This window comes from Neofelis nebulosa, chromosome X (genome assembly GCF_028018385.1).
Source record: "Neofelis nebulosa isolate mNeoNeb1 chromosome X, mNeoNeb1.pri, whole genome shotgun sequence".
NCBI lineage: Eukaryota > Metazoa > Chordata > Mammalia > Carnivora > Felidae > Neofelis > Neofelis nebulosa.
Window position 1 is genome coordinate 120,575,060 of NC_080800.1, and position 24,584 is coordinate 120,599,643.

At 39.7% G+C, this 24,584-nt stretch overlaps 1 pseudogene; it reads left to right on the forward strand.

The window, feature by feature from the left end:
• The first annotated feature begins 1,322 nt into the window (after positions 1-1,322).
• LOC131502161 (tRNA pseudouridine(38/39) synthase-like) overlaps positions 1,323-24,584 on the forward strand; it is a 77,254-nt pseudogene continuing 53,992 nt past the window's right edge.

The following is a 24,584-nucleotide window of genomic DNA, read 5'->3' on the forward strand; positions in this document are numbered from 1 at the left end:
ATTACCTTCCTATGTTCATTGCAGTACTATTCACAATAGCCACGATGTGAAAAACTAAAGGTCCGTTTGAGGGATGAATGAATAAAGAAAATGAGGTCTACGCAAACGTAAGGATATCCCTCAGCCATAGAAAGTCTTAGGGGGGGGTGCCTGAGTGGCTCAGTCAGTTAAGCGTCCAACTTCAGCTCCGGTCATGAACTCCCAGTTTGTGAGTTCGAGCCCCACATCAGGCGCTCTGCTGTCCGCTTGGAACCTGCTTCAGATCCTCTATTCTTCCACTCTCTCTCTGCCCCTTCCCTCACTCATGCTCTGTCTCTCTCAAAAATAAACATTAAAAAAAGTCTTATTACATGCCCCACCATAGATGCACCTTCAGAACATTACCTTAAGTGGAATAAGCCCATTACGAAAGTACAAAACCGGTATGAATCTACTTAGATGAGGTGTATAAAGCAGTTGGACTTCTAGAAACAAAGTAGAATAGGGCTTGCTGTGGGGGAAGCTGGGACTTGTTCAGTGGACAGTTTTAGTCGTGCAAGATCAAGTTCTCAAGATCTGTCGTAGGATAACGTGAATAGATTTTTTATAATGAGTGAGTTTAGTTGGATCCTCAAAGGTATTTGCAGCACCCAGGCACGCTTAGCATGGCTCTTCTCTGGCACAGAGCTAAAAGAAGTCATAATCTGTGCAGGCAGGCTAAATTCTAACTGAGCCACTATCAAGAGTGGAATTAACCAGACGCTACAACACTAAGGGTTCAAACTTGGATTTTCAGTGTTATCTAGACTCTGATGTTTCTGATTTAATAGAAACATAGTTAAACATGGCCAATTGAACATCCGCTTTTAACTCCTATTCGTAGCCAATAGAGTGCAGGAACAAGCATCTACAAATACACAAATAAACAAAATATGGGTAAGAAAATGATTCCAAAAATGGTTTAAAAAAATCTTGCAAGATGGAGAAGTGGTAACTTAATTAGCACAATGCAGACAGGCGAAGACCGGCTGTGGCAAGGACTATGAACAAAGTATCTTCTTAGGTTGGTCAGTTTCCCCAGCCACAGGAACATGTCCCAGCCTCTTGTTTGGGAGCTAGAAACCCGGGACAAATGGGATTAGGATTTCCTTGATAACTATGCCAATTCTCACGGATGTCGCTCGTCTTCACTGTGTGCAAAGCTGGCTTGCACAGCACATTTGTATCTTGGAAAGGCTCAGAAAATGGAAGGCGCCGGGTACTTCTGGGAGCAGAAGTACACGTGAGGTGTGCTGCGATACTACTGGTCAAAAGTCTATATTAAGGGCTACCAGACGACCCAGATGACCTCCCAAATCCAGCAGCAGAAGATCGTAGTTGGGACCTCTAGAGAGACTGAGGAGGTTGAGCCCAAAGAAATTCTGGACTCGTGGAAACAAGGTACCGTTCCGGCTGAGGTGTCGGACAGAACACGAGGTAATGGACAATAGCATATTTAACCACAAGATCCTAGTCCCGTCTCCCACTTGGAGATCAGAACACTGGCAGCCAGGCTTCTGTACTCCAGATGAGAGGTAAAGCAGTCTCTTCCCCTACCCCATCCCCACCTGCACATAGAACTTCTAATCCACATTTAAATATTTCGCCCTTAAATATAAACTGCCAGTCAAGTGTCGGTAGACATTGAGGAAAGCATTTAACCTAAAAGACAAGATTAAAATTAAAATGATACTCAGAGGAGATAATAACATATGAAGAAACTAGTGATGAAACAGACCTCATACTATTTAAAAAAAAAAAAACAACAGGGGCATCTGGGTGGCTCAGTTGGTTGAGCGTCCAATTTCAGCTTAGGTCACGATCTCGTGCTTCACAAGTTCAACCTCCATGTTGAGCTCTGTGCTGACAGCTCAGAGCCTGGAGCCTACTTCACATTCTATGTCTCCCTCTCTCTCTGCCCCTAACCCACTCACACACACACTCTCCCCCATTCTCTCTCAAAAATAAACCTTACAAAAAAAAAATAAAAATAATTCACAGAGTAAGAGCTATTCAAAATTTTTTTGAAAGCCAAATTAAGTTGGTAACTGCAGGGTTAAGGTATAAAGGTGAGAAATATGTCCTAAAGACCAGCAAAAATGGAAAATTCCATAAATTCAAAGATAAATTAAGAAACTCAGAGAATCTATTCAAGAAGTCTGATATCAACTAAGGGGAGAAAATGCTAGAGATAGAGAGGAGAGGATCCCATAAGCTTTTAGAGCTAACATACTTAAAATAGGTCAGATTATATACAAAGGAGTAGGAATTAGAATGACATCAACATTTTTTTTTAAGAATGAGCGCACAAGTGTGTGTGTAATTGGCAGAGGGACAGAACAATGGCAGGGTGGGGGGTTGGGGGGTGGGGGGGGGCGAGACTATCCCAAGCAGGCTCTCTGCCAATGCAGGGCTCAATCTCACAAACTGAGAGAGAACCAAAATCAAGAGTCAGATGCTTAACCAACTGAGCCACCCAGATACCCCAAGAGCTATGTGACATCCGAATTCTTAAAATTTGAATCTAAAGGCAATGAAGAAAAAATGGATACTTTTTTCCAATCCATAGTTCCATACACAGCCAAACTATTCATCAAATATAATGGCAGGGTGCAGATATTTTGAGGCATTCAAGATCCCAAATCTAATGTTCAAACATCATTTCTCAGGAAGCTACTGAAGAATGTGCCACACTAAAACAAGGGATTAGACTACTAATGGGGAAGGCTTGGTATCCAGAGAACCGGAGATCCAACATAGGAAGGCTAAGGAAAGGATTTCTCTGGATGAAGTTGTAGAGAAATGCTGTGATGACCGGTTTGCTTCAATTAGATGCAGTCCAGATTGGTATGAGATCTCTGAGGGCACAAGGGGTCACTGAAGGGGAAAACACTGGAGCTGACAGGTTATCTTACGTGTTTGACTGTAACGAAGGAATTAAACTGACAGATTTGGGGATCAGTTATAAATAGATATGCACATGATAATTAATTCCTTTAAAACAAAATGTTGCAGGGAATGTAAATGTAATTATGGTATAACCCATAGCTCATCTCTGATTATATTATGACAACTATACAGATATTAAAAGCTGACAAGTTATATATCTAAAAATTGGGGGGGGGGGCAACTATCTTTGGGAGATGGCTGAAAAAGCTAGGTTTCCTCCTCTTCCTAGTTGGAATTTTATAGTAAAGACAGTTGAAAATTTAGGAAATACTAAAACATGTTTATTTAATGATGTTTATTTTTGAGAGAGCGTGAGTGAGGGAGGGGCAGAAAGAGAGAGAGAGGGAGTTACAGAATCTGAAACAGGCTCCAGGCTCCAATCTGTCAGCACAGAACCTGACACGAGGCTCGAACTCACAAACTGCGAGATCATGACCTGACTCAAAGTTGGACGCTTAACCGACTGACTCACCCAAGTGCCCCAAAACATGTTTAGAGATAACCCTGAAAACCTTTAAAATTTCAAAGTGGCTACCTCTGGAGAGAGTAAATGAGTTTGGTGCATCATAGAGTAGACCACTGTTTTGTTTTTTGTTTTTTTTTTTGACCCTTATGGTAATATTTGACCTTTCAAATTCTATTCATCTTTTAATTTGACCAAAACAACTAGAATTAGATACTTCCTAGTACAGAACAAGGCACACACACACACACATAAATCCAAATTACCTGTGATTTTTTCCACCCAAAAGGTAATTGCTGTCAATATTTTGGTCGGCTACTTTTGTGTCTTTATCTTCTGTGTGAAATAGTTTTTTTTTTTTCTGCTATCAAAGCACATTCAAATGACTGGAATCTATTTCATCAAATATTCAGAGTATATATGGGATGCACTGGTTTAAAATTAAGGCCACATGACACACGAAGTTCATTTGGGACATGAGCGTTTCAAAGAGTTGGGCAGATGGCTAACTAGGCTATAGAACCAAAGACCCTCAACCTCATTAGCTTTTGGGGAAACGCAAATCAAAACCATGATGAGGTACCGTTTCATGTGCACTGCAATGGCTGTGATAAAAAGCAGACGATAGCAATTGTTGGTGAGGATATGGAGAATTAGAACCATCATACCTTGCTGGTGGGAATGTAAGATAGTACAAGCACTTTAGGATACAGTTTAATGGTTCTATAAAAAGCTAGACATAGAGTTAACGTATGACCAAAAGATTCTACTCCTGGGTGCATACGGAATAGAACTGAATACCTCGATCTACACCAAACCTTGCACACGATTGTTGGCAGAAGCGTTATTCCTAACAACGAATGTAACGTGTTTTACATTTAAGGTGTTTTGTACTTTTGTTCTCCTATCATCTTGATTTTTTTCTATTTTGCATAGGAGATTCATTCCGATTACAATCACGAGGTAGATTTCTGACCCATTGTTACCTAATCATTGTAACGCTGTTAGTAAATAGCGTATCTTTTTTCCACTTATTATTTTTTAAATCACAAACTAGGTTTGTTTCTGGATGTTCTAGCCTCAGGTTTTGCTTTTTCTAAACATGGATAAGTATGTGCAAATATGTATGTATATTTCTGGAAGAACCTGCTGATGTGATTAGACAGAAGTTCTAAAATAAATACAAATAAACAGGGAGAAATTAAATTGTTATTTGCCAATGATAGGATGATGTACATACAAAACCAGGACTATTGGAAACTAAGTGCGACTAAAAAGTTTCCCATAGTTCTTTGGCAACTGGTTGCTTCTAGTACTGTGACAGGGGATATCCAACATGAGCCTGGGGCGTCTTGTGGTGTCAGGAAGTAAACAGATCAAAACAAATACAATCGTGGGGGTACATCCAAGGGGTATAGGAATGAATGAAAACGCCTCCCAATGTCCAAAGCCAGAACAATTTCAGCAAAAATAAAGTAGTATTGGACTAGAAACCAAATTATAAACGTCCACGGGTCCATACGAATATAAATCAATGACTGGATAAATGGGAATGAACAAATCTATGCCGAAGAATATCCTTTTACAGAGATACTCCCTGCATAACTTCCCACCCTTAATTGTGGGCTGTGCATAGTGACTTCCTTCCAAAGGATCAAGTCTGAAAAGGGAGGGTGGAAGGTAACTTTGCAGTGGGGAGACCTGACCAATACTACCTGAGCCAGGCAACCACAGTCAACATCAACAGTGATAGGTTCTATTGTCCGGATGTACCTTTGATCTGATAGGCACCTTATTTCTGTGATCTTCCTCCCCAAATCCATAACTTCAGTCTAATTGTGAGAAATACATGAGATAAACTCCAACTGAGGGACCTACTACAAAATACCTGAACAGTATTACTCAAAACTCTCCAGGTCATCAAAATCAAAGCTTGGAAAGCTGTCATAACCAAGACGAGTCCAAGGGGACCTGATGATTAAATGTGATATGGTATCCTGGAACAGGGAAAGGACCTTAAGTAAAAACTAAGGAAATCCTAATAAAACGTGGACTTAGTGATAACATATTAATACAGTTTCATTCATTGTGACAAACGTCCTATGATAATGTCAATTGTTAGCGGTAGGGGCAATGGAGTTACATAGGAACTTGCTGTACTATATTTGCAACTTCTCGGTAAACCTAAAACTATTCTAAAAATGAAAAAGGATGTATGATGAAACTGTGCACCAGGGATCAGCTCTGGTGTTGAAGGCCTGTCCTGTCCTTTTGTTATTCAGTGTTTCTTTCTTTTCTGTGAGATTTAGTCTTTTTTTTCAAAAAAACTTATTTTGAAGTTTATTTATTTATTTTGTGAGACAGAGAAAGTTAACAGGGGAGAGGGAGAGGGAGAATCCCAAGCAGGCTCCGCACTGTCAGCGCAGAGCCCGACGCAGGGCTTGAACTCCTGAAACGTGAGACCGTGATCTGAGCCCAAACCAAGAGTTGGATGCTTAACCAGCTGAGCCACCCAGGTGCCCCTGTGAGAGCTAATCTTCTGGATGGGAGGTTGGGATAAGACCTTGCTCCTCAGCTTGTGGCCTTGTAACATAAAAAGCATTTCTTTAGGTCTAAAAATTCTACTTTTAGGTCACAGCTGTAAAACTCCCAAATGGCATTTTCCATTTTCTTCCCATCTACCTTCTCCCTTAAAACCGAGTCGGGAGTTGATATTAAAAATCAAAATGACTGAGTGAGACTGGGTAGTCACTTTCTTTTTTTTTATTTTTTTAATTTTTTTTTTTTCAACGTTTTTTATTTATTTTTGGGACAGAGAGAGACAGAGCATGAACGGGGGAGGGGCAGAGAGAGAGGGAGACACAGAATCCGAAACAAGCTCCAGGCTCTGAGCCATCAGCCCAGAGCCCGACGCGGGGCTCGAACTCACGGACCGCGAGATCGTGACCTGGCTGAAGTCGGACGCTTAACCGACTGCGCCACCCAGGCGCCCCTGGGTAGTCACTTTCGAGGCCCTATGATTACTGCCAATCTCTAATGGGTGATCAGGCTCCAAAATATGGTGGTCCACACCCAACTGGGTCTCTGGCCATCCATTCTTCAAAAGTTCTTCATCTTTTTGTCTGAAGTAAGGTGGCAGACTCTGAAGCAGGAATACTTTTGTTTTGTTTTGTTTTGTTTTTTCCCCAGTATGGTCAATTATGCATTTTATTTGACAGATGTTCTTTGAGGTAACTTCGCAGTTTTAGCGTAGGTGTTTTCTCATTTTTTTTGTTTCATTGATTTCAGTTCATTGGAGTTGAGGATTTGGGGGAGAATTGATTGAAAATGTACAACATTCTCCGGTTTGTTGACTCGCGTGGCGTCCCATCACGTGGTTCTAGCACAGTTTACTTGAGCATTCATGTAACTTTAGACATTAAGACTAAATAAGGCTAGAAATATTCTAAATACCATAATATATAAATAATAAGATGCCCTTACAAACAAATATTTGATCACATTTCAAGGCCTTTATTCCCCTACAGGGTTGCCATATTGCCTTCCAAAATGCTATACTACTTCCAACTCTTATCACGGTATTTTGGAGGTGCCTGGCTGGCTTGGACAGTAGAGCGTGGGACTCTTAATTGCGGGATTGTGAGTTCTAGCCCCACATTGGGTGGAGAGTTGACTAGAACAAAACCCCAGCATTTTGGAATTGGATACTTTATTAATAATGTTAGTTCCTCAGACTTGAATGTTACATCACTGATTTGACACTCCCCAGCATAATTTTTGCTCTTTTTTGGCTTTGGATGAAAATTCTTATTCCAGCATTTCTATGTGGCTTACTTATAAAATTCTGATCTCCATTTCCCTTCGATGCTCTGGACGTTGAAATAAGCGACCTTTGTACCTTAGTTTCTTATGGTCTTATTTCATTTTACCATTTGCTTATCTAAGTTTCTTTTCTCTTCATTTTAAGAGAGTGTGCAAAGCAGGTGACTTCTGAAATTTCCTTATTAATTAACGCTGAGTATTTCTCAAGCATACCTGTGTTTTCCTTCTCCCTTGACCATGAAATCTTTTCAAAGGCTCCATATTGTTGTTTCCGTTTCATTAACTTTGAACTAACGAGTTTTATTTACTTTGAAATAATGAGTTTCACTCACATCTGTGGTTTTCCGCTAAACAATGTAGATAATTTTGCTGATTACCCTCAGGTTCTACGTGGGTGCTCTTAGGTCCTTTTCTTTGATATTATGTTGGGGTTTTGCTTATGTATGTAGCCACTTACCATTATTTCTGAAGTCTGGGGTACTTTAATAGTGTGGTACTGCTGGACGGAGGAGGAGAGATCTTATTTCCCTCTAGCGCCTGATTATCTGATTCTACAAAGGGATATTAACTTCTAAGGCCCGGCTATCTGATTCTACAAAGGGATATTAATATCTGGGTACGTTGCAACCTTCTATAATGTTTATCTTGCTCCTCTTCCAGGGTCTGTCTAGTGGTTACATATTTGCAGGACAAGCTTTTAACTTGAGAATGCTGGGAGACCTGTCCTGTAGGTTTTGCTCTCTACCTCACTGCATTCCAAACACATAAAAAAAATGGAAAATGTTAATGGCCATGATGGAGGCCAGGAGAAAAGCCTTTTACTTCCTCAGAAAGCAGTTGTGATATTAGAGACCGGGGGTCGCCTACTTTGTGTGCAAAGTTTCCTAGCCGGTGGAATCTGTGCTCGACAGAACAGGACCGAGAATCTTTTCCTACCCTTTCTGTTGCCCTGAAATTACGTACTAGTCCCCCATGCCTGTTTTATCTGGGCATTCTTTTTTCTGGGATATGTCAGGGCCTTGATATTCTTGATTTGGATTTCTAATGCAAATTTAGGTATCTTTTATGTGCTTCTGTAAATGTTTCAGATGAGAATCGGGGGCCTGCCTGTCAACTTTATATGAAAGTTGAATGATTTTAGTCAACACACAGTGCATGAAGTCCTTGCAGGTGCCACCACTGTTGTAACATGTTTTCCATAAAAGGTTCTCTGGACCAGAAGCAAGAGAACTGAGTTTATGGAGAAGCAAGTTGATGACTGTAGCCTCACCTATGATCTTAGGATATCTGACATTGTTGTAGAACTTGGAAAGAGGAGAGACCAGTTTTCTTGGGTCCCAGCTAAGACCTATCACAGGTGGTGCCCATTTGGGACTATCCTATTGATAAGGTGTATCAGGATTTTATAGTTTGTAGCCATTAGTCAAGTTACACTTTGATTCCCATTCTCCAGATCAAGAATCCGCTCAAAGTGAAGTCCTGGTTTGTCTGAAAAACATTAAAAAGTACATGTACTGTCTCTTGTAGACGGTTGGGATATTTTTTTAAATTTTGGATGTTGGAATTCTCCTTAGTTTTAAGTAGTGCCGTTCTCTAACTTGGTATATGTGAATTCTGGAACTTTGGAGACTAAGGAATTGAGTTTAGTTGTTCTGACTCTTAACTCTCTTTTAGAGACATCCACAGCCTTTTAATCACAGTACAAACTAAATCCTAGATTTCATTCAGGGCGTTACAATAAAGAAACACATTCTGGGCTTATAGGTGTAGTACGATTTTACATGAGGGTTTTAGAAATACTGTCTGCAAGAGAGGGCACACACTCTGCAAACATTTTCAAAATCTCCAGAGGGCAGCTAATTCGATTTCTCAAACCTGACCGAGTACTTGAGGATAGAAACAGATGGCCACTTCATTAAATGGCAAATGTGGCCACCAGAGAATACCTTGCACGAGAACATGCAAGGTGTAATCAGTGGTATATATTCCACGAGTGAGCCCTTCTGTCCTGTCTGAGCCTTAAGACTTCAATGATGCTGCCAATTTCTCCAGGCCTGTACTTGGAACTACGGAAATGATGAGTTTTTACAGTCAGTTGGTAGCAAATAATTATAATTACTTTCTCCTTGATAATGCGAAATAAGACTTATTTCATAGAATAATAAGAATATTATATGTATACACAGATGTAGTTCCAATCTGTGATTTTGAACGTTAATAAAACTAGAATAGCAAAAAGTTCTACAGGACTCACTATGGCCTGGCACTATTCTAAGCGCTTTGCCCACGCGAACTCCGAGTCTTTATGGTAACCTTAGTCTGCAGGGGCTGTTTTTCCTCCTGTTACATACAGATGAGAAAAATTGAGGCAGAGAGAATAAGTGGGGGAGGTGAGATGAGCCCAGGCACGCTGGATTGAGTTTGTAGTTAAATGTGATCTTTTGCTGCCTCTTAAAATCAAAACGGAGACCCATGGACATAAACTTGTTGAATTCTGTTACTGTATCATTATTAATTATAAAAAAAAGTCGGTTTTATATTTGAAGGTACATTTTTCACATTGTACATAACATTCAGTAAACCCCACCAAATCGGCAAGACAGTCATTATCTATTTTATATGGAAGAACATAGAGAGTCCGGACATAGTACGAAACATAAAGCCTTCACATTGGCTCCATGGCACCCAGGATATTTGACACTGGATGGAGAAATGATTCATTAAAGAGGGATAAAGAAAAAAAGACCTACTCGTTATCCTTTTTAAAAATTCTGGCTTGATATCAGAATATTAGCATATATCATTTATTGGGATTTTAATGCATTACTATCAAAGGCATTACTAATAGAGATTTATACAGTGTCTTGGAGAGTTCTTTCATTCCGCTTTTCCCACTTTTGTTCTTCATCACAAAGTTAATTTGGTCAAATATGACGTCTTTTTTCAGAGGCAGGCAACGGAGCCAGGATTGGAACCAAGGGTTGGATCAATTTCACTCGCCATATCCTTCCCAGTTAACAGGCAACTCTCATCCCACAGCCTTCCTTTACCTCTTTCCTCGTGGAATAGAATGAAGTAGGCCAGCTTCCTTTCAATGTTAATACTTAAATCTTGGAGGAGATCTAATTGAATTTTTGATTGCATTAATGGTACATCTTAAAGTCCATTTTATTTACAGCAGGCTATTTGGCCACATATCAAAGTGTCTTGTGTAGGTAATGTTCATTAAGGGCTTGAATGAATAGATGAATGAATGAATGACCGTTCAAGTTGTTATCATCTAGGCTTTCCAGCTAATGCTAAGGACTAAAGGAGCCTGAACCAGCCTTTCATCTCTTACAGTGTTAGCGCTTCAGCATTTGGCCAGCTACCTCAGTGCTTCCGACTATAGTTAATTAATAGTCATCTGTGAAGAAGGAGAACATGCATAGTTTAAAATGTAACACAAAAGTGCTTCATAGAAAATGCCAGGATTTTAAAAAGTCCTTTCTTGCCTGCAATTGGGGCAAGGGCCAATGTAATGTAGATTTGAATCTAACTTCAAAGTGCTTTTCTGAGAAGGAATTGGAAATGGCAGGTATACATATGATTTTAGACGTAAATTTCTCAACGATTACATACAAATCATGAGGAAATTCTTAACCTTTAGAGTAACAAATCAGAGCATTTAATTTCTGCATTTCGGTTACTGTTAGAATGAAATCAGGGAGTCTGACAGATGCCAACTTTGCTTTCCATCTCCACTATTGTGTAAGATGATTAAGCCTTCCACTCTATTTTCTGTTTTGTATCTGTCTTTCCATTTTTTTTCCCCCACCAAATACTTCTAACAGGTCTTGGTGTTGACGTTGTTGGATCAAGGAAACTTAAATACGTCCACAATAAATCCGATTTTTATTTATTTTTATTATATCCTATGTGCTTTTGACACCCTGCCCCCTATACTTAGCCCAGCAGTTCCAGCATTACATTGAATGCCTCTCCAACTTTGTTCTGGGTTTATGATGTGTCCATTTAAAATGAATGAAAAAACACGAGATTTGTAGTAGACGTATCCTGGCACGTTAAGCCAGTTTTCCCAGTTGAAAAGGGGATCTTTCCTATGTGTATCACAAGATTTTTAGGAGCAATAAATGCCAAGAATAACTTAACCTCTAAAGTGCTACCAAAGTGTAATACGCAATTATTTTAAGATGAATTGGTAATTAGACGACCTTAACTCATTAAAATAAAGATTTTGTTTTTCAAATTAGTCTTACGTAAGTTTTTGTCATAAAATTAGAACAGCATAAGGAGGGTCCACTTATCCCTGATTCTATAAATCACACTGATTTTGTTTATTTTTAATTTTTAAAAATGTCTTTATTTTTGAGAGAGAGAGAGCGCGCGCGCAAGCAAGTGAGCAGGAGCAGGGGAGGAGCAGAGAGAGAGGGAGACAGAATCTGAAGCAGGCTCCAGGCTCTGAGCTGTCAGCACAGAGCCCGATGAGAGGCTCGAACCCACGAACCGCGAGATCATGACCTGAGCCAAAGTTGGAAGCTCAACTGACTGAACCACCCAGAGGCCCCTTAAGTTTATTTATTTTGAGGGAGGGAGGGAGGGGGAGAGAGAGAGAGCGCGTGCACGAGCCAGGGAGTGTGAGGGTGAGCATGAGCATGCAGGGGAGGGGCAGATAGGGGGAGAGGAGAATCTCAAGCAGGCTCACAAATTGTGAGATCAAGAGTAGGATGCTTAACCTACTGAGCCTCCCAGGTGCACCCACACTAATATTTTCATATTTAGAAGGCAGTGGTAAATCTGGAGCAGCTAAAGAACCACTGCTCTCAGTGCTTCCGTATTCACTCCCTAGATGCCAAGAGCACTGTGTTCCAATCCTAACTCTGCATTTCTCATCTTTGTAACCTTGTGTGAGTTGCTGTACCCACCCTGAACCTCAGCTTTTTCATTTGTAAATAAGAGCAGGATTGTAACTAATAGCAGGATTGTTTTATGTCCTGGTTGCCTGCATGATGTCAATTCAATGCCTGGGTCATAGGAAATCCTTAATATTAATTTCCTTTTATGTTTGGATTGGCTGGGAGGAAAGTTTTGTATTGCAGTCGATGTAGTTGAGCACAGGGTTCCCCCATTGTTTCAAGATTCATATTTCTATATTTTTCTGTTTATTCAAGAAAACAAATTCTCTTGCCAAGTAGGAGAGAGCTATGAAGGAAACCAAGATGATCACTTCAAGGAATGAAATGTTCTTTGTACCTAAAATGTGAAGAAGCCGTTCAAGAAGTTAGTTAACCAATCAGTTGATTCAACACGGGGGATATAGCAGTGGCCAAAACAAGTCCCTGCCTTCAGATCACTTAAATTCTAGTGGTATGGCACAACCACATAGATGAATAAACATATGGTGAATAAAATGGCGGTAGTTACTAGAACATTTAAGCACAGTAAGGAGGTTAGAGGATGCTTGGGGCTTGGGAGCCGGGATGCTGGTTTGGGCTGAGTCTAAAAGGAAGTGAGAAAGCCTGTATCGGGGGGAGGGCACTCTAGTTAGAAAAAAACAGCAAACGGGCAGGCTCTGTGTTGAGAATGTGCTTGGGACGCTAGACAACAAGTGACTGGTGGGCCTGGAGTGGACTGAACAGGGAAGCAGGAACATTCGCAAGTGAGAATAAAGAAATAGCCATTATAGGCCAGTCTTTTCACGTGTGTTGTTACACAAGGGAGCAGGGAAGTGAAGGGGTAGCTGGTGAGTGAGTCGAGAGTTCTTTTTAAGTGTTTGTTTTGAGAGACCAAGAGAGAGCCTGTGTGAGCAGGGGAGGGGCAGAGGGCGAGGAAGAGAGAATCCCAAGCAGGCACCACACTGTTGGCACAGAGCCCAACAGTGGGTTCCATCTCGTGAGAACCGTGAGGTCATGGCCTGAGCCCAAATCAAAAGTTGGTCGCTCAACCAAGCCACCCAGGTGCCCCTGAGTTATTTTAGAATAAATAATTTTTGCGTGCTGATGAGACTGCTCCGGTGAAGAGGAAAAATTGATGTGGACAGAGAGGGGAAGCATTGTAGCAAGTCAGGTCTTCACTAAGCAAGCAAAGATGGAGTACAGTGTAGAAGGTGAGGAAGCGGTAAGTAAGTAAAGATTTTTGAAGGTACTAAATAGCTCTAAGAGTTGACAGAGGTCACCTCTGTTCATTATTTTTTTCAATTCTGCAAGCAGCTGGAGATTGGGGCATTATTGACGGCACCTTGAGAGATGAGTAGGAATTTATCATCTGGAAAAACTTTAGAAAGAGTATTCCAGATAAAAGGAACACCACGTAGAAAGACTTGGGGACATGAATGGGCCTCCTGTTTTGGAAGAAATGCAAGCTGGCAACAGATACAACTGTATAGGGAAATAGACATTGTGGGAAGTTTAAAAAGTATGACCTGCTTCTCTTTCAGCAAAATTCATTATTGGAATAAAATAGGTTTCTATTTGCAATGTTATCTTTGGACTCAGCATATTTTTTTTTTCCTGTATCACTGTGCGTTTTTTGTTTTTTTTTTTTTTTTGTCGCATAGTAATAGTATGAGCCTTGAGATCAGATAAATAGAGGTTTCAGCTCGAGTTCTATCACTTACTATGAATGAGAACTATGAGCCTCTATTTCCCCATCTGTAAAATTCGAACAATTATAATTCCAATAGGACCTACATTATAGACTTGAAGAATCAATGGGATTCTGCAGGAGGTCTGAGGCAGTTCGTGGCCCATAGGAAGTGATCTATAAATGGTTGTTACTCTTTCTATAGCTGTATTTCAATAGTAGTAAACACACCAATTGCATACTTCTCTTCAATGTAGACTCCTTAGGTGCATTCATTTCACTGGGAATCACCATTTTGTTGATTAAAAAAGGAGATATTACCACCCAAAGACCAGTAAAGCCAACTTGCAGTTCTTCAGTTACACAAAATGAACGGGACATAATGTCTCAAGCTATTCATTTAATTCTCTTTGTTCATGAGTCATGCACTCACAGAGCGCAATGTGTTTAACTAGAGTTGTAACAAGATCAATAAAATTGAGGTTTCAAGAAATCTGGGTCAAGAAAAAAGCTTTGTTTTTACCCAAACTTGCATTGCAAAGGTAGTCATTACGGTAACTTTCTGGCTGCGCTATTTGGGACATGTTTGATATGGTCACAAACACCAGTGATTCAAGCTATGCTACTGAGAGTTGCAAATATTACAGAACTAAATACGGCTGCTAGCATTTGTAGTTTGGTAATTCATCAAAATCGAGTATACTTGCTGTGACGAGTACTGGGTGTTGTATGTAAGTGATGAATCCCTAAATTCTCCTGAGACTAACATTACATTCTATGTTAACTAACTGGAATTTAAATAAAAAGTTGAAACTCCAAAAAAAAAAATATCAAGTATGACTATGATTCATCGGTTAACCTAGGATAGAACTTTTGTCTTGATATTCCAATTTAATAATGAATGACTAGTAAATAGTCAATTAGAAATTCATAAAATAACAGCTTTATTTTTATGTATTTTCATTATAACCATATTTTACTCATATGAATCTACATGACCATGAATTTCTTCTAGAATTTTCTCAATTTTCATTGAGGAAAACAAGTACTACTTTACACTGCAGTATGGTTAAATAACTTTATCAAAGAATTTAAAGTTGTCAATATATTGAACTTATTTTAAATCAATATGTTATCTTGATACTATATAAGTATTATATGCATATGTCAAAAGCCTCCTGAAAATGAAAATATTATTAATAGGACTTCTGAATAAATTCAGACCTTCTGCTTCTGGTAACTACAAGTCTGATCTCTTTTTCCATGAGTTTGTTCTGTTTTGTATTTGAGTCCACAAAGTCCTTTCTAGGAGTTGGTTTTGTTTCGATTCCACATATGTATTCCACATATATAGTCTTTGTCTTTCCGTAACTTAGCATAATGCCTTCGAAGTCCATGCATGCTATCACAAATGGTAGGATTTCTTGTTTTTTTAATGGCTGAATAATAATCCATTGTGTATATATACCACAACTTTTTTTTTTTTTTATACATTCATCCATTGATGGACACTTAGGTTGTTTCCATGTCTTGGCTATTATAAATAATGCTGCTATGAACATGGGGGTGAAGGTCTCTTTTTGAGTTAGTGTTTTTGTTTCCTCTGGATATATTCCCAGGAGTGGAATTGTTGGATCATGTGGTCGTTCTCGGTTTAATTTTTTGAGCATCCTCTAGACTGTTCTCCATAGTGGCTATGTCAGTTTACAACCCACCCACAGTGTACAAGGGCTCCCTTTCTCCACATCCTTGCCAGAATTTATTATCTCTTGTCTTTGTGATGATAGCTATTCTAACAGGTGTGAGGTGATACCTCATTTTGGTTTTAATTTGCATTTCCCTGATTAGTGATGTTGAACGCTTTTTCATGTACTTACTGACCACGTACATGTTGTCTTTGGAGAAATGCCTATTCAGGTCCTTTGCCCATTTTTTAATGGGCTAATTTTTTGCTATTGAGTTGTAGGAGTTATTTATATGTATTTGGGTCTTCATTCCTCATCAGACATATGGTTTGCAAATATTTTTTGCCATTGTGTACGTTTTCTTTTCACTTCATTGATGGTTTCTTTTGCTGTGGAGAACTTCTTTCATTTGATTTGGTTCCACTTGTTTGTTTCTTGTTTCTTGCGCTTTAGGTATCCAAAAAGTTATCACCAAGAATCACATCAAGTAGCTTTATTCATACATTTTCTTCTAGGAGTTTCATGGTTTCAGGTTGTATTAATATTTATTGATGGTATTGATTGTTATAATTTTAATTTACAGACCATGCTTAAAGTTAGAGTAGGATATTTATTAAATCTAATGTCCAAAATGAGATGCTTTTTTCACTTTGGTGCTTGTATACCATCTCTTTAATCATTCCAGAATCTTTAAGTTTATTTATTGAGAGAGAGAGCGTGCGCGCAAGGGAGCATGGGAGTGGAGGAGGGGCAGAGAGAGAGAATCCCAAGCAGGCTCTGTGCTGTCAATGTGGAGCCCGATGCATGGCTTGAACTCCCAAACCATGAGATCATGACATAAGCCAAAATCAAGAGTCAGACACTTAGCTGACTGAGCCACCAGGTTCCCCAAGAAGAGTTTTTGATTTTTGTTTTGTTTTTTATTTTTTTTGAGAGACAGGGAGCATGTGCGTGCATGCAGGGAAGGAGGAGAGGGAGAGAGAGAGAACCTCAAGCAGCCTCCATGTCCAGTGCCGGGTGAGGTGGGGCTTGATCTCGACCACAAGATGATGACCTGAGCTGAAATTATGAGTCCGATGCTCAACTACCTGAGTCACCCAGGTGCCCCTCCTTCCAGAATCCTGTTAGTGTTAAGGTTGCTAGGGCTGAATTTGGTAGGAGTCACATTTGTCCTCTGGAAAGTTAAAATAAGGTATGTCTGTTTCTGACCTTTCAAAATCTCTCATTTTCCCTGATAATTGTTTTTAATGTTTATTTATTTTTGATAGAGAGAGAGAGATAGAGCATGAGTGGGGGAGGGGCAGAGAGAGAGAGGAAGACACAGAATCTGAAACAGGCTCCAGGCTCTGAACTGGCAGCACAGAGCCCTACGCGGGGCTTGAACTCACAGAGTGAGAGATCATGACCTGAGCTGAAGTCGGACGCTCAACCGACTGAGCCACCCAGGCGCCCCTTCCCTGATAATTAAAATATCACCTGTAGTAGTTAGGCAAACTCATAGAGAATAGGCATGGCTGTGGGAATAAAACTTCACATACAAAGACAGATGGAAGGTTGAATTTGGCCCCTGCCCTATAGTTTGCTGACCTCTAGGGTGACCATGAATATACTGATATTACAGAGAAAATGCTAGTTGTCCTTAAATGTATTTTCTCACTACCTTCTTTAGTGGAAGAAACCCTCTGACTTTTATTTGGGCACATAATTATCCAGAAAGAACATTACATTTCTTAGATGACTTCGGACTCAGGAATTGGCACATTACTAAGTTCTTGCCAACAGAATGTAAGAATTATTAGGAGCAACTTTCTGGGCATGTCCTTAAATGGAGAAGGCACACTCTTAATTGCCCCACCTTTTCCCTGCTGGCTGCAATGTGGGGACATAATGGCTAGAACTGAAGTGGCCATCTCGAATCATGAGGTCGGATTTATAGGTTTAGATTGGCAGAGTGACTAATTACCTCCACACTTCATTTATATAGAACAGAGATAAATTTGCTTACGCCATTTTGACTTGTTTGGGTCACTTGCGGCTGAACCTAAACCGGAGTAAATTGGGAACTATAAATGTACTGCGTCAAATCTTTCTCATTATACTTCATATCATGTATTATAAACAGGGTAAATATTTGCCCCAATCCAAAGTTTAGCATATGTAAAGTAGGCACAGAAGAAGTGTAACAGGAGTAGGGAACTCAAGAGGGTATTTTTGTATACGTATATGCTGTTGAAATCAGAAAAGTTTTCTTACAATGTCTTCTTCAAAATTTTTAATCAACCTACTTTTTTTTGCTTCTCCATTTCTATGGTGATCTTAGCTGGCATTTTTCTTCTCTAGCTGGCTTCCTCTTGGGTGTAGGACATATAGGACCAGTTTTTGTTCTATAGGCATCCGTTACGGAATGTTTTCCTCTTAAGGTGTTCCATAGAACATTGCTTGGCTCTAAAAAAATTTTTTTAATGTTTATTTTTGAGAGAGAGAGAGAGAGCGAGCGAGCATGACTGGAGCAGGGGCAGAGAGAGTGGGAGACCCAGAACACGAAGTAGGCTCCAGGCTCCCAGCTGGCAGCGCAGAGCCCGACGAGGGGCTCAAATTCATGAGCACTGAGATCATGACCTGAGCCGAAGTCAGAGGCTTAACTGACTGAGCCCCCCGGGTGCCCCCTTGCTTGCCTTTTAATATCCAAACTTCATAGAATGGATTTATTTCTCAGTTGAATGTTTTATTTTCCGGCCACAATTTTTACAGGAACTTTAAATTTAGGTCACAAACACTCAAAACAGTATTTTTCACAACTTTCTGACTTCCGTTCCAGACACAGTTTCTAGAATGTCAGAGTGACTTACAGAAGTCTGTAAAATTACACTGTCAACAAAGGGGATGAGTCACAAAAATTGTTTGCTCAAAGAGCGGCCGTGTCACAGCATACACAGCGGCTGTTCAAAAACATTTTAATTGGTCAGGAAGGCCTATTTTAAGCATTTTACATGCCACATGATAACAGTTACTTCTATGTTTTGCCATTTTTAAATGACTTGAAAGGAAGCTGGTTAGAAGTTTGGGGTTTATATAAAAGACATTATATTGTTTTCCATTGAAAGTGATGGAAAATTAGCTCCTGATTAGTGTTTTCAGGCGAAATGTGTTTTTAATAACGGATTACTAGGAGAGGTGTATACTTGAAGGCTTTTCATAATCATAACGCTCCCTTGAACTGAGACTTTAATTAGAGTCTCATCAGTGTTAAATCTCCTCCTTGCAAATGCAAACTCACCAGTTACTTCAGTATTTTGTGACTGAAATTCTAGTTAATCTGTGTCTTACTGTTGATCTAGTATTCACCTGAAATTATCCTTTATGTACACAATGCCTGTAAAACCAGTTGAAACGTGGCAAATTCAGCCAAGCTTTAGCATGTTGATCATCTGCAAATCGCTGGTTGACTTTATTTGCTTGCGTTTCACTGAAATGGGTGTGGTTAAAAGAGAAACCACGCAAATGGGCGTGGTTAAGAGAGAAACCAAATGAACGCACAACGTTCAGTGCTGCCAATGGAGCACTTCTCTTTAATCGGAAGTGTGGTGCAGGGCGACTGGTACCTGTCTAATTGGGACCAAGAGAGAAGAAGAAGAGCTACTGGCAATCTGTCTACTGACTAAGCATATGGAACGTCCGAGTATTTCTATACAAAGTTCTCGCCTGTGTCTGAACTACTGGAGACAGGGCTAGAAATGGACTCCAAATCTCCACTCTGAATGATGAATAAAATGAGAAAACAATCTTTCTATTCAATTCTCAGTTCTCTTTGTGCTGGGCATAAGATATATAATAGACTATAATCTCCTACGGAGAAAATGGTCCTCAAAGTACTGTTTTTGTTTTAGCTCACAAAGAGTCTTTCACTTTGAGTTCCTTCACACTAGAATCAAATACAAAATACAAATCCTGGCATCTTCGGTGACTTTGAGGGCAAAATGAAAATGCTGGTTCTTAAAGCTATTTCACATACATGCAAAAGCACAGAATCGGCAATTAATACAGCATTTAAAGATGACCCAGTCCCACTTTGACAAATGAGACAAAATTTCTCCATTTTGGTGCAGAGACTCGTTGGATCACTAGTTCGGTTCTGTAACTACTTGAAGACTGTTTCCTTAAAAAAATGTCTAAAGCCTGGCTCAGAGTGTAGGCCGCTATAAAATCTACAGATCAAACCATTGGAGAAATTGATCTGAGAGTCAGGAAGCCATCTCAAAAGTGGTGTTTACCACAGTGATCAGTGTTTATAGACCATTTCCTCCCAGTGAATAGCGAAAAGAGACTTCTACCTAAGAGACACATTGCAGAATTCTTGGGCTAAGGAAAAGAAAGGGACCTGCACATTATTTATATAAATAAATGTAAACAATGGGAACGGCTCCCTCCATTAGAGCCTCTATTATAAAAGTGCACAGGGGCATCATGGTCAAAGCCAGAGCTCACCGTGCAGGTGAAATGGGAACCTTCCGCCTTCCGCAGCATTTGGTCTTGGCTATCAGTGTCTGACTCCCGACATGGTACTGTGGAAATAACAGAATTTCATTTCTAATTTTAAAGGCATTATGATTATTTATTATTAGGCTGTGAAGCTATAGCAATTTTTTTAAGATGATATTTATTTATTTATTTTTTAATTTTTTAATTTTTTTTCAATATATGAAGTTTATTGTCAAATTGGTTTCCATACAACACCCAGTGCTCATCCCAAAAGGTGCCCTCCTCAATACCCATCACCCACCCTCCTCTCCCTCCCACCCCCCATCAACCCTCAGTTTGTTCTTAGTTTTTAACAGTCTCTTATGCTTTGGCTCTCTTCCACTATAACCTCTTTTTTTTTTTTTCCTTCCCCTCCCCCATGGGTTTCTGTTAGTTTCTCAGGATCCACATAAGAATGAAACCATATGGTATCTGTCTTTCTCTGTATGGCTTATTTCACTTAGCATCACACTCTCCAGTTCCATCCACATTGCTACAAAGGGCCATATTTCATTCTTTCTCATTGCCACGTAGTACTCCATTGTGTATAGAAACCACAATTTCTTTATCCATTCATCAGTTGATGGACATTTAGGCTCTTTCCATAATTTGGCTATTGTTGAGAGTGCTGCTATAAACATTGGGGTACAAGTGCCCCTATGCATCAGTACTCCTGTATCCCTTGGGTAAATTCCTAGCAGTGCTATTGCTGGGTCATAGGGTAGGTCTATTTTTAATTTTCTGAGGAACCTCCACACTGTTTTCCAGAGCGGCTGCACCAGTTTGCATTCCCACCAACAGTGCAAGAGGGTTCCCGTTTCTCCACATCCTCGCCAGCATCTATAGTCTCCTGATTTGTTCATTTTGGCCACTCTGACTGGCGTGAGGTGATATCTGGGTGTGGTTTTGGTTTGTATTTCCCTGATGAGGAGCAACGTTGAGCATCTTTTCATGTGCCTGTTGGCCATCCGGATGTCTTCTTTAGAGAAGTGTCTATTCATGTTTTCTGCCCATTTCTTCACTGGATTATTTGTTTTTCGGGTGTGGAGTTTGGTGAGCTCTTTATAGATTTTGGATACTAGCCCTTTGTCCGATATGTCATTTGCAAATATCTTTTCCCATTCCGTTGGTTGCCTTTTAGTTCTGTTGGTTGTTTCCTTTGCTGTGCAGAAGCTTTTTATCTTCATAAGGTCCCAGTAGTTCATTTTTGCTTTTAATTCCCTTGCCTTTGGGGATGTGTCGAGTAAGAGATTGCTACGGCTGAGGTCAGAGAGGTCTTTTCCTGCTTTCTCCTCTAGGGTTTTGATGGTTTCCTATCTCACATTCAGGTCCTTTATCCATTTTGAGTTTATTTTTGTGAATGGTGTGAGAAAGTGGTCTAGTTTCAACCTTCTGCATGTTGCTGTCCAGTTCTCCCAGCACCATTTGTTAAAGAGACTGTCTTTTTTCCATTGGATAGTCTTTCCTGCTTTGTCAAAGATTAGTTGGTCATACATTTGTGGGTCTAGTTCTGGGGTTTCTATTCTATTCCATTGGTCTATGTGTCTGTGTTTGTGCCAATACCATGCTGTCTTGATGATGACAGCTTTGTAGTAGAGGCTAAAGTCTGGGATTGTGATGCCTCCTGCTTTGGTCTTCTTCTTCAAAATTACTTTGGCTATTCGGGGCCTTTTGTGGTTCCATATGAATTTTAGGATTGCTTGTTCTGGTTTTGAGAAGAATGCTCGTGCAATTTTGATTGGGATTGCATTGAATGTGTAGATAGCTTTGGGTAGTATTGACATTTTGACAATATTTATTCTTCCAATCCACGAGCAGGGAATGTCTTTCCATTTCTTTATATCTTCTTCAATTTCCTTCATAAGCTTTCTATAGTTTTCAGCGTACAGATCTTATACATCTTTGGTTAGATTTATTCCTAGGTATTTTATGCTTCTTGGTGCAATTGTGAATGGGATCAGTTTCTTTATTTGTCTTTCTGTTGCTTCATTATTAGTGTTTAAGAATGCAACTGATTTCTGTACATTGATTTTTGTATCCTGCGACTTTGCTGAATTCATGTATCAGTTCTAGCAGACTTCTGGTGGAGTCTATCGGATTTTCCATGTATAATATCATGTCATCTGCAAAAAGGATGATGATATTTAGAGGTTCCCCAAGGAGTTGAAAAATATCCATGAAGATTTACATATACTGTTATGTCTATTCTTGTTTCTTTGAGAATCCAGGAATCTCCAATGCCATCTTATTAGAAGGCTGGAACGTTGTTTAAAATCTTACCGGAGAAACCATTGTTACTAGGTTGGTATAAATTATCTACAGAATATCCCATTTCATCTTTATGAAGGCCTTTCCTGAACATTTTCTGTTACATTTTCTTAGGTCTGAAAAAAATTATAGGCCAGATCATTCGACACATTCCTCAGCTTGGTGGACGTCTTGAGAACAAACGACCAGTTTATTGTCTGTGTACTACCTCTCCATTGTTAACAAACCCATTCATTGTGGTCTGCAGTGCATTTTGTGTTAGTTTGTGTATATGGGGCAAGGGAGGGTTTGAGGTTCGTTTTTTTGTTTTTGTTTTTGTTTTTTTTCTATTCAGCCAGTGGATCCAGCAGTATTTATGGAAAAGTCTGCCCTTTGTCCATTAAATAACCTTGGCCACTTCATACAAACACTTGGATATACATAGTTGATTTTGGTTCTGAAATCTCTATTCTGTTTCAATGATTTCCTCCCCACACCCCCCGCCCCGTATACCATTACCACGTTATCTGTATTCCTGCAACGTGCTATTAAGTTTTCAAGTGGTGGAAGACTTCCAAGTCCATTATTTTTCAAGCCACTTTGGTTATTTTAGATGCATTTCTTTCTCCTATCAATTTTATTTATTTTTAATTTTTTTAGTGTTTGTTTATTTTTGAGAAGAGAGAGACAGAGCATGAGCGGGGGAGGGGCAGAGAGAGAAGGAGACAGAGAATCCCAAGCAGGCTTCAGGCTCTGAGCTGTCAGCACAGAGCCCGACACGGGGCTCGAACTCATGGACCATGAAATGATGACCTGAGCTGAAGTCAGACGCTTCACTGACTGAGCCACCCAGGGGCCCCTCTCTTGTCAATTTTAGAACCAACTTGTTAATTTCTATAAATACTCTGGGTATTTTTTGGGGGGCGTGGGGTGGGGATGTTGAATCTGTAGATCATTTTGGGAAGACTTGACCTCATGATTTTGAGCTTCCCAGTACGTGAACACGTATTGTACCTTTGTGCTGAAGTCTTCTTTCCATCCAGTAGCGGTTTGAAAGACTTATTTAAGTACTTTTTAGTTCAGGTCTAGGTGGCAAATTTTCACTTATTGCTTATCCAAATGTCTTTAGTCTCAAACATTTTTGAATGGTATTTTTTTTTTTGCCATGTGTACAGTTATGGATTAATACTTTTTACTTTTAGCACTTAAATATGTCCTTTCCTTTTCTTCCTATAACCCTTGTTACGAATGAATGAGAGCCATCATTTATATTTTTGTTCTCCTGAATATGTCCTCTTTTCACCCTCTGGTTGTCGCCAAGTTTTTGTCTTTAATTTTGGTTTTCATCAGTTTGATACAATGTGCCTGTTGGGGTTTCTTTGTGTTAATCTTGCTTAAATTTCACTGAACTTCTTGATTTGCAAGTAAATGTATTTTACCAAACTGAGAAATTTCTCAACGATTTTCTTTTCCAAAAAAATTTTTTTTACCTTACTTTCTCTTCTGATTCTGCAATGATGCATGTGTTATACTGCTTAATATTTTGTGTAGGTTTTTTTCTTTGATGTTGGTTTCCTTCAGATTTGATAATTTTTTTTTTAAAGTTAGTGTGCGTACAAGTGGAGAAGGGGCACAGAGAGAGAATCCCATACAGGCTTCGTGCCATGAGCATAGGTCTTGAACTCATGAACTATGAGATCATGACCTGAGCTGAGATCAAGAGTAGGACACCCAACTGACCGAGCCACCCAGGCACCCCCAGATTTGACCAATTCTATGGTTTTGTCTTCCAGCTACTGTCTGCCATCAGTAATGCACTTTTAAAACTCCTTCAATGATCTTTTTAATATTTCTGATATTGAACTTTACAGTTTTAGGATTTATGTTTAGTTTTAGTTGTTTCCATTTTTCTGATAAGCATTCCCTAACTATTCATGCATGGAGATCATGTTCTGTATTATGGTTTTGGATATATTTATCAGAATTACTTAATTTTTTAATATGAAATTTATTGTCAAACTGGTTTCCATACAACACCCAGTGCTCATCCCAACAGGTGCCCTCCTCCATGCCCATCACCCACCCTCCCCTCCCTCCCACCCCCCATCAACCCTCAGATTGTTCTCAGTTTTTCAGAGTCTCTTATGGTTTGCCTCCCTCCCTCTCTCTTTTTTTTCCTTCCCCTCCCCTATGGTCTTCTGTTAAATTTCTCAGGATCCACATAAGAGTTACTTTAAAATCTTTGTAAATTCCAACATCTGTATCATCTTGGTGATAATACTGATTGCTGTTTCCTTGGT